Genomic DNA, 16197 nt, shown 5'->3' with positions numbered 1-16197 from the left:
CGCTGCTCCCACTATCTGAAAGTGATTGGATATTGTAGCTGCCCCACAGAAATAATTATGACTTCTCCATAAACATGCACAGAGTAAAATGATGTAACCTTTCTAAGGTTGTAATGTGGCCGGACGGATCGGAACCACTTTTATTGAAATGCTTAGGAAAACAATAAGAAATGAATAAGAGCAGAGGAAGCCTCATCTTTTCTTCCTGCGAATTTTGGTCTTTATATTTTCCTTCAGCATTGTGGTCTTCAGTTTCTTCAGTTTGGGACGCTTGGCCATCTTTATTTCCTTTAGAATTTTCCGCTTCCTTTCTTGTTTTGCTGGTTTCGCTTGCTTATACTCTTCTGACTTTTTCACATTTTTATCCTCTCTTTTGGAGGTCCCTTCAGTTGTCTTCTGAAGTTTCTCTGTCTTTCGTGATGATTTATTGTCTTTTTTCGATGTCTCGCCATCTTTTTTCTTCTTGTGGTCACCTTTAGCTTTCTTTTTTAATGCCAGGCCTTGAAATGTCTTCTTTCTCCGAGTATAGCTGTCATCATCATCGCTGTTATCACTATCCTCATCCTCTTTTTCTGTTCTCCAAAATGTTCTTAGTGGTGCTCTTCTGAAAGGAACTGCTATATAAAGTACAGTGGTTAGTTTTACAGGTATATGTAAAGCAGAGCCCCCCACCTTTGTTTTAAAGGATTGGTCCATAATCACAACTTAAGATAAGTGTCTGATAAGTGGGAATCCACTGGTTAGGGAGATGGGTGTCATGTGTGACCTGTTTGCATTTGGTTGCTGGTACACTAGTGTCTTTGTGATGGATGAAGATAGCTGAGCTATATACATGACTGTCAAGGATCGCAGTCTGGGAGGTCCCACAGATCCACCCGCTGTTATCTTTGGAGCAAACAGCTCTATGCTGCCCCCTATCGCTTGGACAATTATGCGACTGACCGGCAATCAACAGAGGAGGCCGCAGGCTGTTTCCACTAATGGGAACCTGACAGTGAGCATATGGTGTATATACTGTATACCTCCGACTCCAACTCATGGAATATATGTATTTACCCCTGTTACGGTCACTGTGGACCCCACGACAACTCGCTGCCACCAACAGACGTGTTTTACAGGCTGACTGGAGGCCTGGTTCTGGTAGTGTAAGGCTTTGGTAAGCAGGTTACAGAACAAATGGAAGAGAACTATTAACATTTATATAAAGGGGACAAAACAATACAGCATATACAGTTACATACAATGAATAAAACTTAAGAAACTTATTGCGCTGATCAAAGATTTGATTTGGCCTAGTGAAGGAGAACGCTTCAAATGAAAGACGTCCAGCGAGTGAAAATCACGCATGCACTCATATGTACAGTTGAAACCAGAAGTTTCCATACACTATATAAAAAGACACATCTGCATGTTTCTCTCAATCTCTGACATGAAGTCAGAATAAACCTTTCCCGTTTTAGGTGAATTAGGATTACCATAATTATTAACCCCTTCGCGACCCAGCCTGTTTTCACCTTTCTGACCAGGCCAATTTTTACAATTCTGACCACTGTCCCTTTATGAAGTTATAACTCTGAAATTCTTCAATGGATCCCACTGACTCTGAGATTTTCTTGTGACATATTGTACTTTATGGTAGCAGTAAAATTTCTTCGATATGACTGGCGTTCATTTGTGAAAAAAACTGAAATTTGGCAAAAATTTCACTATTTTACAACTTTTAATTTTTATGCCCTTAAATTGGAGAGTCCTATCACGCAAAATGGTTAATAAATAACATTTCCCACATGTCTTCTTTACATCAGCACAATTTTGGAACCAAATTTTTTTTTCGTTGGGAAGTTATAGGGGTTAAGAGTTGACCTGTGATTTCTCATTTTTTTTCAACAAATTTTACAAAACCATTTTTTTAGGGACCACCTCACATTTGAAGTCACTTTGAGGGGTCTATATGAAAGAAAATACCCAAAAGTGACACCATTCTAAAAACGCCACTCCTCGAGGTGCTCAAAACCACATTCAAGAATGAACCCTTCTGGTGCTTCACAGGAATTTTTGGAATGTGGAAGAAAAAATAAACATTTACTTTTCTTTCACAAAAACTTTAATTTAGACCTAATTTTTTTTTACTTTCGCAAGGATAACAGGAGAAAATGGACTATACATTTTGTTGTGCAATTTCTCCTGAGCATGCAGCTTTATTCTTTGGGTCAGTACGATGAAACAGTATGATGATTACAGTGATACCTAATTTATATCATTTTTTATGTTTTGGTGCTTTTACACAATAAAAACTATTTTATTGGAAAAAATATTATTTTTGTATCACTTTATTCTGAGAGCTAAAACTATTTTTCTGATGGAGCTGTATGGCGGTTTGTTTTTTTTCGGGACAAGATGACGTTTTCAGCGGTACCATCATTTTTATTTACATCCGTCTTCTTGATCGCGTTTTATTGCACTTTTTGTTTGGTATGATGTTTTTTATTTTTTACGGTGTTTACTGAAGGGGTTAGCTAGTTTTATAGAGCGGGTCGTAATGGACGTGTTGGTACCAAATATGTGTACTTTTATTTATTTATTTTTTATTTACATGTATTTATTGCTAAACTATTTAATTTTTTTTTATTTGGGGATTTTTTAAAAAAAAATTTACATTATAAAAGTTTTTTTGTTTTTTTTTAACTTTGTTACATTGTCCCAGTATGGGACATTACTATATAATGTCAGATCACTGATCTGACACTTAGCACTGCTAAGTGTCAGAGCAGTGATCTGACAGGCAGGGAAGGAGGCATGCCGACGCAAGCCACCTCCCTGCAGGACCCGGTTGGTCCCCGTGGCCATCTTGGTGCTGGGGGTCTCCATGGAGACCACCAGAATGACACAATCACATTGTGTTATTCTGATGGAAGCACGCAGGGAGCCCCCTCCCCACTTCTGAGGGGTGTCTGCTGTCACATATAGCTGATACTCGCACCTGATCGCCGCGGTGATCGTGCTGCCGTACACTAGAACTGCTTCGGGAAGAAATGCAATTCCCGCAGAACAGTACTAGTACGGTGAAGGTCGTGAAGGGGTTAATATTTGATAAATTCCACAATAATGAGAGATAAAATGTTGTAATTCATTTTTAGTACTGCAAAGTCAAACGTTTACAAACGCTAAGATTACTATGTCTTTAAACGATTCTGGACCACCCATATGATGGCATCATGTGTATGGAAGCTTTTGGCAACATTTGAGTTAGAGACACACGTGTGGATGCATTTTAATGCACACCTAAAACACAATGCATCTTTGTTTAGCTTCATGGGAAAGTCTCAAGAAATCATCCAAGATACCAGGAAGAGAATTGTGGACTTGCACAAGTCTGGCTCATCCCTGGGTGCAAATTTTAAGATACCTGAAGGTGCCTTGTTCATCTGTATAAATAATTATATGCAAGTACAAACAAGATGGGAATGTCCAGCCATCATACCGCTTAGGAAGGAGATGGGTTCTGTGTCCCAGAGATGAATGTGCTTTGGTTTGACATGTGAATATCAACCCAAGGAGAAAAGCAAAAGACCTTGTGAAGATGATGGCGGAAGCATGTAAGATTGTGTCAATATCCACAGTGAAACGAGTACTATATCAACACTCTGCCAGAAAGAAGCCATTACTCCAAAAGAAACATAAAAAAGCCAGACTAATGTTTGCAAATGCACACAGGAACAAAGACCTTAATTTTTTCAGACATGTCCTGTGGTCTGATGAAACTAAAGTGGAACTTTTTGGGCATAATGACCATCATTATGTTTGGAGGAAAAAGGGAGAAGCTTAGAAGACAAAGAACACCATCCCAACTGTGAGACACGGGGGTGGCCGCATTATGTTGTGGGGTTGTTTTGCTGCAGGAGGGACTGGTGCACTTCACAAAATAGATGACATCATAAGAAAAGATTATGTGGCAATACTGGAGCAACATCTCAAGACATCAGCCAGGAAGTTAAAGCTTGGGTGGAAATGGGTCTTCCAAATGGACAATGACCCGAAGCACACTGCCAAAATGGTAACAAAATGGCTTAAGGATAACAAAGTCAATGTTTCGGAGCGAACGTCAAAAAGCCCTGATCTCAATCCTATTTAAAATTTATGGGCAAAGCTGAAAAGGCCGGTGCGAGCAAGGCGGCCTACAAACCTGGATCAGTCACCCCAGTTTTGTCAGGAGGAATGGACCCAAATTTGGACCAACTGTTGTGAGAAGCTTCAGGAAGGATATCCCAAACGGTTCACCCAAGTCATTCATTTTAAGGGCAATGGTACCAAATACTAATGAAATGTATATGTAAACTTTTGACCTTGCAGTGAGAAAAATGCCTTAAAACATTCTATTTCTCATTATTCTGGCATTTGGCAAATATTAATAATTATGGTAATCCTAATTGACCTAAAATGGGAAAGGTTTATTCTGATTTCATGTCAGATATTGAGAAAAACATGCAGATGTGTATTTTTATATAGTGTATGTAGACTTCTGGTTCCAACTGTATCTCTCTACATTGGACACAGATCGTAATATGTCTTGACCTTTTATCAGCACCTGAATTACATCCTTCCCCAGTGATGACGTCCCGTGGGCCGGGTTGTCAGATGTTCTCAGCCCTTCATGATTTTATGAAATTCCCAACTTATGCGATCACTTCACTTCTGATGATTGCACGACCATCCTTTTGTTTTCAGCGTAGATTAGCCACTGCCAGAGGAGTCTGTTGACAGCTCTCTCCATTGAAAAAACAAGATTGCTGAGCCGAGTGCTCGTGTGTATGGAGGAATCAGGAGAGGTATCTCTCAAACTAACAATTAACTAATAATACAATGTAATTAGCTCAAAATAATTAATAGAACAAGTGGTTTCTCCAAAATTCAGTATAAAATGCCACTTTTACTGACTACTCCATTCTCAGGATTATTCTCCCCTTTAGTAGCAGAGCCCCTCTGGCTGTTATAACCTGCGGCAGACACGTTACAAGTGCTTCTCGATAAATTAGAATATCATCAAAAAGTTAAATTCAGTTCTTCAGTACAAAAAGTGAAACTCATATATTATGTAGTCATTACAGAGTGATCTATTTCAAGTGTTTATTTCTGTTACTGTTGATGATTATGGCTTACAGCCAATGAAAACCCAAAAGTCATTATCTCAGTAAATTAGAATACTTTTATAACACCAGTTTGAAAAATTATTTTAAAATCCGAAATGTTGGCCTACTGACATGCATGTTCAGTAAATGCACTCAATACCTGGTTGGGGTTCCTTTTGCAGCAATTACTGCATCAATATGGCGTGGCATGGGGATGATCAGCTTGTGGCACTGCTGAGGTGTTATGGAAGCCCAGGTTGCTTTGATAACAGCCTTCAGCTCGTCTGCATTGTTGGGTCTGGTGTCTCTCATCTTCCTCTTGACAATACCCCATAGATTCTCTATGGGGTTAAGGTCAGGCGAGTTTGCTGGCCAATCAAGAACAGTAATACTGTTTGTTTGTAAACCAGGTAGTGGTACTTTAGGCAGTATGAACAGGTGCCAAGTCCTGCTGGAGAATGAAATTTCCATCTACAAAAGGCTTGTCGGCAGGGGAATCTTGAAGTGCTCTAAAATTTCCTGGTAGACGGCTGTGCTGACTTTGGTCCTGATAACACACAGTGGACCTACACCAGCAGATGATATGGCTCCCCAAACCATCACTGATTGTGGAAAGTTCACAATAAACCTCAAGCAACATGGATTGTGTGCCTCTCATCTCTTCCTCCAGACTCTGGGACCTTGATTTCCATATGGAATTCAAAATTTACTTTCATCTGAAAACAACACCTTGGACCACTGAGCCACAGTCCAGTTCTTTTTCTCCTTGGCCCAGGTAAGAGGCTTCTGGTGTAGTCTATTGGTCATGAGTGGCTTGACACAAGGAATGTGACACTTGTAGCCCATGTCCTGGATACATCTGTATGTGGTGGCTCTTGAAGCAATGACCCCAGCAGCAGTCCACTCCTTGTGAATCTCCCCCAGATTTTTGAATGGCCTTTTCTTAACAATCCTTTCAAGGCTGCGGTTATCCCAGTTGCTTGTGCATCTTCTTCCACTCAACTTTCCATTAATATGCTTGTATACAGCACTCTGTGAACAGCCAGCTTCTTTAGCAATGACCTTTTGTGGCTTATCCTCCTTGTGGAGTGTGTCAATGACTGCCTTCTGAGCATCTGTCAAGTCAGCAGTCTTCCCCATGATTGTGGAGCCTACTGAAACAGACTAAGAGACCTTTTTAAACGTTTAGGAAGCCTTTGCAGTTTTTTTTTAGTTATTTATTCTAATATACTGAGATAATGACTTTTGGGTTTTCATTGGCTGTAAGCCATAGTCATCAACATTAACAGAAATAAACACATGAAATAGATCACTGTTTGTAATGACTATATATAATGAGTTTCACTTTTTGTATTGAAGAACTGAAATAAATTAACTTTTTGATGATATTCTAATTTAGTGAGAAGCACTTGTACATAGCAAGACACCGGCTTCTGGCAGCGTTCCAGAGGAATCTAATTCCTCACAGGCAATGGCCTCCTGATTGTTATATCTACTGTGGCTTTTCATCTTTCATCATTGTCAGTTAATCGGGTTCAGCTTGATTCTTTTTAAATGAAAGATCGAGCTGCTTGTACTGGACTGATGTGGCGGTGACCATGTCCCACCATGTCCCCTCCTCCCTTTACAGACAGAAGAATAATCCATTCTATGACCATCCCGAGCCCAAAAGCCTTACCGTTCCTGTTCTATATATTGTTGCCGCATCCACTGGGTGCGAGCAAAAGTAGAATTGTGCAAAATAAAATTGAATCAAATTAATTTGCTTAATCCCCCAGTCCTATATGGATTTTTTTTCTAATTTCACACAACCGTTTTGAGAACCATGGTGTCCTAATGTTACCTGGAGTTGTCTTGTATGTAGGTAAACCAGCCTCCACATCTTCTAACTGTGGCTTAAAACACCGTATTCATGACAACAGACCTTCTTCAAGATCGGCATATTCATCCTTGTGTCTGCAACTAAATTATAAAAGTGATGAGATGCCCCATCATAAAGCATGATGGCTATTGCCATCAGACACTGCACTGAGAAGAACTTACTAGATATAAAAGAAAAGAAACAGTCCAGCAATCACAGCCGCCAATATGAAGAACGTTCCTGCAACAACCACTCGGGCCAAGGTTGGATGTCCGGGGATCACTGCAAGAGAAAAACCGTGTAATTGGGGTAAGAGAAGCAGAATCCAAGACCTGGAAAACAGTCTTTCATGAATTCTACATGGGGTATATACAAAAATCAGACTAACCCCAAGCTTGGCGAAATGTGCATTGGGTGTGGTGACCAAACTGGACTCCTGGTCACCAGCATCATAATTGGTATATCAGTCTCTTACCTTTTTCCTTTTTTTTTTTTTCACAAAGAGGACCTGTCACCAGGTAAAAAATGGCCACTTTTTGTTTTTATTTTATTCCCACTGTTCCCCTTGGTATATCGTTGATTCTTTTTCTGTAAATCTACCATATGGTCTTTTTATAGTCTTTACAGAGGTAAAGTGTTTTGCATGGACCTCAGGGGCGTGTCTTTAGGCTGCTCTGCATTATATTAACCTGTGAACCACGCCCCCTTGTAAAGACGATAAAAATTAGTATTAAAATTAAAAAGAGCCCATACAAACTTATGCATTCAGAGATGCCAAATAAAATATTAAAAAAATAGTTTAGTTTATTTGTTTTACGCAAAAAATGGCTATATATGAACTCAATATTTTTCTTTTTACATTATTATTGGTCCTCCTTGGGGAACTGAACCTGTGATCACTTTCACTTGTGCTTTAATATTGTAATATTGCAGTGTATTGTAAAATCACCAAACTACTATAAAGCCTAGACACAAGCTAGGCCGACATGGTTGTACAAACATGGCAGACATACCGTAGATGTCTTCAGTGCCATCTGCACTCCACAATCACCTTCCCACCATTTCAAACCTCTTAAATACATTTGTCACAATTGTCTAAAAGTTTAAGCTGCAATGATCAGAGCTTGATGCAATCCCAGCTGTACGACTCAGGAGCTGGCTGTAAAACACAGCCGACAGCCGTCCGGATACACATGCATGTCGAATGCTGCAAACTGAGACTTGGGGGAGACGGAGCTCCCCAGGCGCAGTGGCCCCAGCACTTGCCTGAGGTTGCCAGGTGCTGCCCTGGTCTATAACTTCCTTTTCAGGTGTAAGCTGGGCCTAGAAGTTTCAATCATAGTCAGACATATTGGATGCAATGACCTAATAAACCGTTAAGTATATGGCACTATAAAAAGATGGAGATTGCAGACAAACAATATTTACCTTTATTCCAGCATCGCTTGACCAGTTTGTGATAATGGGAAGTTGCTGTAGATCCTTTGAAAATACAGAAATAATAGTTAACTAGCTGAAGAGCCCGGCGCTGCCCGGGCATAGTAACTAACTGTGGTTAGTTATAGCAAATTATAATTATCCTCCATCCTATAGTCCTGTGCCCATATACCCATCATACATATCCACGATCCCATAGGCCCGTGCCCATATACCCATCATACATATCCTCCATCCCATAGTCGAGTGCCCATATACCCATCACACATCCTCCATCCCATAGTCCCATGCCCATATACCCATCACACTTCCTTCATCCCATAGTCCCATGCCCATATACCCATCATACATATTCGCCATCCATAGTCGAGTGCCCATACACCCATCATACATATCCTACATCCCATAGTCCCATGCTCATATGCCCATCACACATCCTCCATCCCATAGGCCCATGCGCATATACCCATCATGCATATCCTCCATCCCATAGTCCCGTGCCCATATACCCATCATACATATCCGCCATCCCATAGTCCCGTGCCCATATACCCGTCATACATATCTTCCATCCCATAGTCCAGTGCCCATACACCCATCACACATCCTCCATTCCGTAGTCAACCATTATGACATCATAATGAGCGGCAGGGCTTGCAACCTATGATGACATCAGCGTCGCCATGCGCCATGGCAACCATTATGACATCATAATGAGGGGCGGGGCTTGACGCACACACACTGTTTCCCCTGTATTTAAATAGTGGCATTATGACATCATAATGAGGGGTGGGGCTTGACACGCGCACACTTTTTCCCCAGTATGTAGATAAGGGCAAAATTGTTTGGTGAATTGGAACGCGCGGGGTTAAAATTTCGCCTCACAACATAGCCTAGGACGCTCTCGGGGTCCAGACGTGTGACTGTGCCAAATTTTGTGGCTGCAGCTGCGACGGTGCGGATGCCTATCCCGGACATACACACCCACATACACACACACACACCCACACATACACACACTTGAGCTTTATATATTAGATTGGACGGTCGGACCCAGCAAGACGATTAAAAATATGGGACAGAAGTTTTGCTAAATTATGTCTCAGGGATTATGAGAAAAAGCAATTCAAAATACCCATTTGTTATCGCTGCATTTGTAAAAGTTCGATCTATCAAAATCTAAACTAAATTTATCTGATCAGTAGACAGCATAATGAGAAAAAAAAAATCGAAATCGCCAGAATAAAAATTTTTGGCAGCCGCAACATTGCAATAAAAGGCGACAAAAAAAGAAACCTAGTATCTACCCCAAAATGGTATCAGTAAAAATATCAACTCAGGGCGCAAAAAGTAAGCCTTCACCCAGCCTAATGAGGGTTACCCCAAAATATGTGAATATTTGGAAAAGTACTTACCTGCTGGGGTCGTATGCGTGGGCAAGGAATCATGGCGCTGGTTGATGAGAGGCGCGCCTTCCACAGATGCTAATAGCAAACTCACGATTAGAAGAAATCGAAAGAGCATTTTAGCTTGAAGAAATATCGCTGAATGTGTAACACACAGGGAGTTATCGCTGAATGTGTAACACACAGGGAGTTATCGCTGAATGTGTAACACACAGGGAGTTATCGCTGAATGTGTAACACACAGGGAGTTATCGCTGAATGTGCAACACACAGGGAGTTATCGCTGAATGTGCAACACACAGGGAGCTATCACTGAATGTGCAACACACAGGGAGTCTTGTTAGACAAAGCCTCTTCCTGCAGCGTCACTCCATATAACCACACATTCCGTGATGTCACAATGGAGATCTCACTGTGACATCACGAGGAGCGGAACACCAGTGATGTCACAATGGGTCCGATAACTGCAACTACTCAACATGGAGCAGCTCCATCCATCTATATATGATTAATATAATATTAATGTACGCTGCCCGGGCATAGTAACTAGCTGTGGTTATAGAAAATTATAATTATCCTCCATCCCATAGACCCGTGCCCATATACCCATCATTCATATCCACAATCCCATAGGCCCATGCCCATATACCCATCATACATATCCTCCATCCCATAATCGAGTGCCCATATACCCATCACACATCCTCCATCCCATAGTCCCATGCCCCTATACCCATCACACATCCTCCATCCCATAGTCCCGTGCCCATATACCCATCATACATATTTGCCATCCCATAGTTGAGTGCCCATATACCCATCACACATCCTTCAGCTCACAGTCCCGTGCCCATATACCCATCATACATATCCTTCATCCCATAGTCCCGTGCCCTTATACCCGTCATACATATCCTCCATCCCATAGTCCAGTGCCCATATACTCATCACACATCCTCCATCCGATAGTCCTGTGCCCATATACCCATTATGACATCATCATCACCATGGCAACCGTTCTGACATAACCGTCACCATTGCAACTTATGATGAATCAGTGTCGCCCCCCCATGGGAGATTGAGCTGTTTTCTGCCCCCCCATGGCAGTTCGAGCTGGAATCTGGCACCCCCTTCATGGCAGATTAAGCCATCATATGGGACCCCTTAACCAAACCAGCAGACCCCTTTTGGGCATAGATCTAGGTTGTACATAAGTCCCCTAGTTCTGCATCCTTTGGTGACTGTTACTGTTATAGGGACACTTGTACCAGCTGCCTTGGATAGTGAGGTCTTGTTGCACGTTGGGTTTGTGATGAGGGAACTCTGCATCCTGTGTTTTTTTGTTTTTTTTGTCTTTAATCCATCACTGTTGGTTTTCATAGAGGGACTTGCTGGCCTTGTTATGGGGTTCCTGTTATAGGCAGGCTCTGTTCTGGCTCAGTGTAAGTGTTGATGTTCTGCAGCATCTCGTTTACCATCTTCAATTTCTATGATTTCTGATCTATGGTCTCAATAAGCACTGACGTTTTTTGGTTGCAAACAGGGCCGTTTTTAGGGGGGGATGGGGCGTGCGATCGCCCGGGGTGCCACCCAGCCAGGGGGCGCCTGCCTAGTGCCTAGCTGTCTGGGATTCAGCAGGTTCTCCCCGGTTCGGTAGAACTGGTTGTTAAAAATGCAGCCGGTTCCCCGAACCGGGGAGATTCAGAGCCGCGATCCGGTACTGTGCGGCCGTGCGCTCTGTTCTGTGACGCAGCCGTCAGCATACAGCCGCCCGCGTCACAGTGTATCATGCAGGGAGCTGTACACAGCCGTCACCTTGACAGCTGCGCAGCTCCCTCTCTACTTCCGGGTCAGGTGTCGGGCCTGCGCGATGACGTCATCACGCAGACGCCGACATGTACCCAGACGCTGGCTGCAGAGAGGCCCTGCTGGGGAGCGGCTGTGAGGTAAGTATGGGAAACTTTTTTTTTTTAGGAATTCAGTGGGTGAGGGGGCTGTACATGGAGGGGGGTGAATATGCTGCACATGATGGGGGGTGAATGGGGCTGAGCCTGTACTTGATGGAGGGGGGTGAAAATGGCTGCACATGATGGAGGGGGGTGTGGGGGCTGAGCCTGTACATGATGGAGGGGGGTGAATATGGCTGCACATGATGGAGGGGGGGTGAATGGCGCTGAGCCTGTACATGATGGAGGGGGGGTGAATGGGGCTGAGCCTGTACATGATGGAGGGGGATGAATATGCTGCACATGATGGAGGGGGGGTGAATGGAGCTGAGCCTGTACATGATGGAGGGGGGTGAATATGCTGCACATGATGGAGGGGGGGTGAATGGGGCTGAGCCTGTACATGATGGAGGGGGGTGAGGGGGCTGAGCCTGTACTTGATGGAGGGGGGTGAAAATGGCTGCACATGATGGAGGGGGGTGCGGGGGCTGAGCTTGTACATGATGGACGGGGGGTGAATATGGCTGCACATGATGGAGGGGGGGTGAATGGTGCTGAGCCTGTACATGATGGAGGGGGGGTGAATGGGGCTGAGCCTGTACATGATGGAGGGGGGTGAATATGGCTGAATATGATGGAGAGGGGTACAGGGGGCTGAGCCTGTACATGATGGATGGGGATGAATATGCTGCACATGATGGAGGGGGGGTGAATGGAGCTGAGCCTGTACATGATGGAGGGGGGTGAATATGCTGCACATGATGGAGGGGGGGGGGTGAATGGGGCTGAGCCTGTACATGATGGAGGGGGGGTGAATATGGCTGCACATGATGGAGGGGGGTGTGGGGGCTGAGCCTGTACATGATGGAGGGGGTGAATATGGCTGCACATGATGGAGGGGTGTGTGGGGGCTGAGTCTGTACATGATGGAGGGGGGTGAATATGGCTGTACATGATGGAGGGGGGGTGCGGGGGCTGAGCCTGTACATGATGGAGGGGGGTGAGGAGAGTGAATGATAAATTGAAGCTGGGGGGAGAGGAGAGCAAGTGATCTATCTGGAGAACAAATAAAGAATTTTGAGTGTGGGGGAGTAAGTGATGTATTGAATGTGGGGTAGAGCAGTTGATAATGAATAGAGAGTGGGAGAGAAAGATGACAATGAATTGAGGAAGGAGGGGCATGTAAATATAATGAATCGGTGTTAGGGTTAGAGCTAGAGCGGGAGGTACATAGTGGGGGGGCGTTGAGGTTGAAGTGCCTGGTAATGAATTGGGGGAAAGAGTACAGGTGCTAATTTATATATTAAATGGGGAAAGTGACATTTATAGTTAGTGGGTGCACAGTGGTGGATTATAATTTATATTTAGAATGGTGGGTTGCATAATAACCAATTATGTATGAATGGTGGGTGCACGTCTGTATTCAGATGTGTAGTGTAGAAGGGAAAAAGTGGGGAATGTGCTCTGGAAGCCGTGCTCTAGGTAACTGTGTTATTTCATGCAGAGACGTGTCTTGGCTGGAAGAAGTGATGGCAGTCTGTGCTGGATGAAAAAGAAAAGCAAAGATGAAGGACTTCAGCTAGAGACGTCACTGGTGAGTCAGTGTGTTACCTGCACACTGACAGTAAATATAGAGTTCCTGTATACAATTGCACTTAGTATTGTGTTTTTAATTAATGATCAGTATTGTAGTATTCAGTCACTATCTGGTGGTAATATGTGGTCTGGTCATGGTGTGACGCTATTTGCTTCTTGAATGTGGTATTAATCGGTGACTATGTGGTCTGGCCATGGTACGGCGCTATTCGTTCCTTGTATGTGGTATTATTCGGTGACTATGTGGTGGTAATATGTGGTCTGGTCATGGTGTGACGATATTTGTCCGGGTATTCGGCATGTTAATGTTCGGGGGGGGCGCTTTTTCGATGTCCGCCCTGTTGGCAAAATTCCCTAGAAACTGCCCTGACCACTATAATAATAATAATAAGAAGAAGGTTAGCAGCGTTCGGATTACAATACAGTGGTTTTTCAAACCACTATAATAATAAGAAGAAAAAGAATAAGTTAGCACTGTTCGGATTACAAGATAGTGCTTTCTTCAAAGCACTATAACTAGATGTGTATTTCCTGAAGGAAGTAAACATAGGGCTTTGAAATGGTACCCGGGCTGCCCCTTTAAGGCTATGTGCACACGGTGCGGATCCTCCCGTGGATTTTTCTGCGCGGTTTTCACTAAATCTGCAGGTCAAATGACCTGCATTTTTCCTGCAGATTTCTTCTTTTTTTTGCGGTTTTACTACGTTTTTCTACTGCGATTTTCCACCTGCGGATTTGAAGAATGGAGCAGGTGGAAAACTGCAGCAAAACCGCACAAAAGAAGTCACATGCTGTTTTTTTTTTCCACGGAAAAATCCGCAGCATGTGCACAGCGTTTTTTTTTACATTGGTTTTAATAGTACTGTACATCACCTGCAGTTCTGCTGCAGATCTGCAGCGGCAAATCCGCTGTGGATCCGTGGTAGAAACCGCACTGTGTGCACAGGGCCTAAGAGAGACTTGCTTGCTGCCCCTGCAAGACTTTCAACTCAGGATCCCTTTTAACTCTGGGGAGTCCACTTTGGCCTATGGGACCCCTCAGGGTCTGATTTGGTGTGTGGGGCCCCTTAGGATCCGATTCGGTGGCCTGGGCTCCTCAAGGCTTGAATTGGTGAATGGGATCCCTCAGGGTCTGATTTTGTGGCCGGGGCCCCTCAGGGTCCGATTTGGTGGGCGGGGCCCCTCTGGGTCCGATTTGTTGGGTGGGGCCACTCTGGGTCCTATTTGGTGGGCGTGGCCCCTCAGGGTCCGATTTTGTGGCCGGGGCCCCTCAGGGTCCGATTTTGTGGGGTGGGGCCCCTCAGGGTCCGATTTTGTGGGTGGGGCCCCTCAGGGTTCGATTTTCTGGGCGGGGCCCCTCTGGGTCTGATTTGGTGGGCGGGGTCACTCTGGGTCTGATTTGGTGGGCGGGGCCCCTCTGGGTCTGATTTGGAGGCCAGGGTGGCTCAGCCTCCGATTTGTAGGCCAGGGTCGATCAGCCTCTGATTTGGAGGCCTGGGTGGCTCAGCCTCTGATTTGGAGGCCTGGGTCAATCAGCCTCCGATTTGGAGCCTGGGGTTACTCAGCTTTCGATTTGGCGTGCCGGCCCTTTAAGACTCATTTTGGTGCGCCGGCCCTTTAAGAATCACTTAGCCGCGTCGGCCCTTTAAGTGCCAGTTTGGCGCACTTGACTTCTAAATCCACTTTGGCGCACATTCTCTCTCTGGGGCATGCGTCATGTGATGAAGCTAGATTTGCATTTGTGCTTTGGGTTTCGCTTTAAGAGCTGATATTATCTGGCAGAAACTGTCCTGGCGGGGTCATGTAAAGATTGTAGGCGTTGGCATAGTACCTGGGTGTGCCTGCGCATATCAATGAGCTTAACTGCCATTTCAATCGCCTCAGGGCATGTTTTCTCTGTGGCAAAATTTCCCCATTGAAAAGCATTGAGACAGTGCATTCCAATGACGGGAAAATGTTTTTTCAAACGCAAATTGCTCAAAAACTACAAATCCGATTGACACAAAAAATACTTAGCACACCACTCGTGGACGCTGGCTTCGAAACGACGCCTCAACGGCATCTGTGCGTGTAGCGGTTCGGGTCGCATTAATTGCGGAAATCAACTGAATAATAATATTAACTAGATGTGTATTTCCTGAAGGAAGTACAGATAGTGGTTTGAAATGGTGCCCGGGCTGCCCCTTTAAGAGAGACTTGCCTGCTGCCCCTGCAAGACTTTCAACTCAGGATCCGTTTTAACTGTGAGTGCCTCTCAGGGGCCACTTTGGCCTCAGGGTCCGATTTGGTGGGTGGGGCGCCTTAGGATCTGATTCCTTGGCCTGGGCTCCTCAGGGCTTGAATTGTTGGCGGGGATCCCTCAGGCTCCGATTTTGTGGGTGTGGCCCCTCAAGGTCCGATTTTGTGGGTGGGGCCCCTCAGGGTCCGATTTTGTGGGTGGGGCCCCTCAGGGTCCAATTTTGTGGGTGGGGCCCCTCAGGGACTGATTTTGTGTGTGGGGCCCGTCAGGGTCTGATTTTGTGGCTGGATCCCCTCAGGGTCCGATTTTGTGGGTGGGGCCCCTCAGGGTCTGATTTTGTGGCCGGGGCCCCTCAGGGTCCAATTTTGTGGGTGAGGCCACTCTGGATCCGATTTTGTGGGTGGGGCCACTCTGGGTCCGATTTGGTGGGTGGGGCCACTCTGGGTCCGTTTTGTTGGGCGGGGCCCCTTAGGGTATGATTTGGTGGGCGGGACCACTCTGGGTCCGATTTAGTGGGCAGGACCACTCTGGGTCCAATTTGGTGGACGGGACCTATCAGAGTCCGATTTGTTGGTCGGGGCCACTC

The 16197-nt window shown here is 44.7% G+C and overlaps 1 long non-coding RNA gene across 1 annotated transcript; it reads right to left on the bottom strand.

Annotated features, from left to right (window-relative positions):
* Positions 1 to 7293, bottom strand: LOC141101027 (uncharacterized). The gene is made up of 3 exons (XR_012234857.1): positions 7170 to 7293; positions 6970 to 7088; positions 1 to 617 (listed from the first exon to the last, which is right to left on the bottom strand). It is a non-coding gene; the product is annotated as an uncharacterized lncRNA (long non-coding RNA).
* Between the last annotated feature and the right edge of the window lie 8904 nt (positions 7294 to 16197).

Source organism: Dendrobates tinctorius, unplaced genomic scaffold (assembly GCF_039654945.1).
Source record: "Dendrobates tinctorius isolate UK_male_01 unplaced genomic scaffold, ASM3965494v1 ptg000113l, whole genome shotgun sequence".
In the NCBI taxonomy this organism is placed as follows: Eukaryota; Metazoa; Chordata; class Amphibia; order Anura; family Dendrobatidae; genus Dendrobates; species Dendrobates tinctorius.
Note: the sequence above shows the minus strand (reverse complement) of the source record. Positions and strands in the feature narration are given on the sequence as shown.